Raw genomic sequence first — 4,340 nt, 5'->3', positions numbered from 1 at the left:
TATAAAGTTTACACTTCTACTCTACGGGGCCACGTTGTTGTCTTCAAATTTTCATTTTTTTTATTCCCATCAAATGCTAGGGAGGGTCCCGTTGCCACAGAAGCTATCGGACCACGTGTTTTCCTTGCATGCGCATCCTTGTCCACAATTTCATAACTCATTTGCTTTCACTGAAAAGTAGGAGGTGCAAAGTAGCGTTAACTTTTTTTTTTTTTTTTTTAATTTCACAACTAGCATACCAAATGATACAAACCGCATTTAAGTTTAGAACTGAAATATAATCATTCACTCAAACTTAGACAAATATATATCACAGAACAGACTGATGTAATTATTGTCATGCAAACCGAAGTCCAACAGTGCAAATAAAATTTATTTCCTAACAAGCACAGAACAGTTTGCTTGCTTTTATCCAGTCTAGCTTAAAGCTGTAGCTTGTTCAAAGCTACGATAGTAATATTACTGCATGGCCATCTTGATTATGAATCTAGAGCCTGCGCAAGATTAAATGAGCGCCATATTGAGGCTGCAAGGTGACACGTCTAATCGGGGCATGGACATAAGATGGAGAGAGCTCTAAGGAAAGGGTACGTAGAATTATTGCGATAGCCATTTTTATCGAGTACAGTGCAAAGTTATTCCCAATGCACATCCTTGGCCCGAAGCTGAAGGGAAAATAAGCACCCTGGATTTTCGTTGCCTTCATAATCCCTTCAGAAAATCTCTCTGGTTTGAATTCCAAGACATCATCACCCCATAATTCAGGGTCATATTGGAGCAGAATTTGTGGCATCATGACCTGTACTCCAGCTGGAATCAAATACTTCCCAAGTTGTGTATCTTCTGAAGCCACTTTGGAGAGCTCAGATAGTGGGGGATACAACCGTAGAACCTCGTTCAAGATCATAGATACCTATGTACAAGTAATACAATTGAGTGGCCAGAAAAGACCATACATCAAGAAAGAAAATAAAAACGAAGAAATTTCATAAAGTTTTTCCAGTAGGTGCCTATCATCTTCGCAATCTAGCTCCCAAAACTTCGGTATGATTTAGGAACTTGAAGGGAGACTTACAATTTTCAGGTGGTTTATACCATCATAGTCCGGCATTTTGTCCCCAAAAACTTGGAGAACTTCTTCTCTTACACGGTCCTGCCAGTCAGTGTGCTTACTCAAGAGGGCGAGGGTCCAGAGGACCAAAGTTGAGCTGGTGTCCTGCCCTGCCCAATAGAACAGTTTGCACACAGCATAGATATCTTCAATGCTCAATCCTGCACTTTTTTTGTTGCCCTGCAGCTTGATCTCATTGAGATTGGATTCCAACAATAACCCTACAAAGTCAGCGCCACCAGATTCTCCTGCCTGCATTGCCTTCAACTTTCTATTGATGATGTCTGCAATCTTAACCCTTAATTCTCTGTCTAATGCTCTCATCCTTAGATTGCTCTTAGTTGGCAGAAATCTTCAGCAGCAAATGCAAACACAAAACTAATTATCTAATAAACCAGATAATAGTTCAGTACAACATGTGGATCGATATTCTGATTCTTGACTTTATTCGATTGTTTGTTTGATTGATTGAATATTGCTTGTTAATTTACTCATTTACTTAAATTTTATTCTTAATTTGGTCACTTACTTTTATTCTTAACATTGATTAAATGAACTTAATTAGTTCGCAAATCTAGTTTATACATACATATGTATGCGTGAACATGTGTTAGTATATGTGTATGTGCATATTGGCATAGCCATATTCCAATATCGGATTAACATGGGGCAGACTTGGACAGTTTCTCCTTGACCTCCCGTTTTGTATAGACTTGCTTTTTAAGATTATATAAACAAAGGCAGGTTTACTAGTTATACTTTTCAAATTGATAATATCTACACAAAATTCCATTATACTAAATAAGTTTCTTCATAAGGTACTTATTCATTAATTAATAGGACCATAATTTTAATTAAAACCTTTTTTTCCTGCATGAAGTTGATAATTAAATTTTTAAAAAATAAAATAAAATAAAATATTAAAATAAAGAGGCTCAAGGAACAAGACATGCATTTTGTGTACGATATATTTATAAAGGAAAAGAAATTTGGTTAAGGGTAAACTTTACCTCTTTCCTGGAAAGTAAACTGACTTTACTTTTTCCCATGTATGATTGGCAAGTTCTTTCAGAAGCTCGACAATTTTTTCCCTTCTTCGCCGCCAATCCCAAATAATGATGTTGAAATTGCAGTTGCTGAAATGGATTCAGCTCCAGGCCACACGTCCACCTCTCCTCACCCCCCTCAGGAATCACACTAGCCCATTTGTTAACCGCATCGATGCAGCTCGATTGAAATAGTGGTAACATGCTCTATAAAACAGGAAACAATTAAAGTGGTCATATCAACTACTAACTGGTGCATGCGGAGTTGAAAATGCCACACAATAATGTTGAAAATCACACCTTTAACTTTTCCAAAGTGAAGGCAGGGTTGGTGATCTTTCTATACTTGGCCCATTCTTCCCCCTCTACAGCGCCCATTCCACCGAAAAGGATGTGGATGAGTGGATCAAGATCGTGAAAACTCTTGTGAAATGTCGCGTGTCTAACCAAGGCGTCTTTGGCTTGTGTTGGATCTGTCACGGTTACCTTGGGGAATCTTCCAATCCACATGAAGGAATTTTTTCCTAAATTTAGTTCAGCACAAAACAATTTGCGTTAGTATTCCAATAAAAAAAAAAAAGAAGAAGAAGAAATCAAAAGAAATTAATTGGTGCTTCAGAAATTAAAAGTCACGTACCATGAGTTTGGACAGAATTGTAGACTTCGGGCATCATGCGTTTTACGATATTGTCTCCAAGCTGAATAGGCCTGGAATGAGCTTCTCTGAGTAATTTTGCACTTTCATAGAGGTCTCCTCCCTTTGAAACCTTGCTTCCTAAGACATTTCTCAAGCTTCTTAGGTCTGAACCAGTACAAATCAAGCATCCCATAAAGCCAGTAAACGGCATAACCTATGAATCCCAAGATTGCTATTAATTTGAACCCCATGAATTCCATTTTCGTTGGTTTAGTAGCAGTTTCTATGGCTTTGTTTCTTGGGTGGGAAACGAATATATATAAGATGCATAGATTGCCTTACAGGTGCTGGAGTCGGGTATTAATGGAACTTAAACCGAAATTATTTAAAAGCCTTGCACTGTTGGTAATAATTGCGAATCCCAAAATGCGACAACAATTTCCTTACCGAAGGAGTATATAAAAATCTAAGATTCTTTCACCGTTGAATACCAAGTGGATTTCAAACATTTTGATAAGAAGACAATGGTGAACCATAGCATTAAACTAGTGTCATTTAAGAGTTTTCCTGTTTTCTATATTTACTGTTGTGGTTACCATTAATGATTTTGTGTTGTCAACTTTTTCCTCGTTATATTGTTCTATAGTTTTAACTTAGCTGTTAACCTCACTTGTTAATCACCATTTTACTTTGTAAATATTTCTGGGGATTGGCAGAGTCCTCTTTTCTTTTCTTTTCTTTTGTTAATCCCATCTGTCTCATGGATCTCCTTTCTCCTCTGCTTAGTTTCTTACACCTTCACTTTGTTTCGTTTCTGTATTGATCTTGATCAGGCTGTTATTTGCTGTTCTTTCTCTGTATTGATTTTCACTCTGTTACAAGTGAGGACGAACGAGAAGATTTGAATCTCGTACCATTTTCCAACTTGCCACTTTCTTTGTTTGGCCTTTTGTGTTGTTTATATGTGTGTGTGTGTGTGTGTGTATGACCAATTATTCAAGGACAGGCTAGTGGTCCTTTGATTGTAACTTGTGCAACATCATTGGAGGTGGCCATGTCCAATTCTGAATTATTGCCGGCACAGCCATTCAAAACCTGCATCATTTGTTAGGACATGGCCAACGTTGGGACCAATCACAATCTGGCAGATTGCTAAACTGGAAAAATTTGCCCCTGCATCACAGGAACATTGAAATTGCCTGTGCATCACAGGATCATTAGAGATTCCTCAGGCATGTGGATCAAAGGCTATTACAGAAACATTGGAAATGCTACCAATATCCTGGCTGAACTTTGGCGTATTCGAGATGGGTTGGAATTGGCCTGCTCACTCAATATTTCTCACCTTGAAGTTGAAATAGACTGTGTGGATATTATCTCTATGATTAAATCTACTGAAAATGTTTATCACTATTTACATCTTTCCATTACGGATTGCACTATTGCAGATTCCTCTTCTCGCAGCTTCGGAAAGTTAGAATCTCCCATGTCTATCGTGAGGCCATGATGAGAAGCAAGCAGAATAGATACTTCACCACTTTTGATA

General features: G+C 37.8%; 1 pseudogene; it reads right to left on the bottom strand.

Annotated features, from left to right (window-relative positions):
* Positions 1-308: 308 nt before the first annotated feature.
* LOC140006270 (7-deoxyloganic acid hydroxylase-like) lies at positions 309-3,055 on the bottom strand (annotated as a pseudogene).
* Between the last annotated feature and the right edge of the window lie 1,285 nt (positions 3,056-4,340).

This window comes from Coffea arabica, chromosome 1c, assembly GCF_036785885.1.
Source record: "Coffea arabica cultivar ET-39 chromosome 1c, Coffea Arabica ET-39 HiFi, whole genome shotgun sequence".
In the NCBI taxonomy this organism is placed as follows: Eukaryota; Viridiplantae; Streptophyta; class Magnoliopsida; order Gentianales; family Rubiaceae; genus Coffea; species Coffea arabica.
The sequence above is the reverse complement of the archived record's forward strand: the minus strand, read 5'-3'. Positions and strand labels throughout refer to the sequence as shown.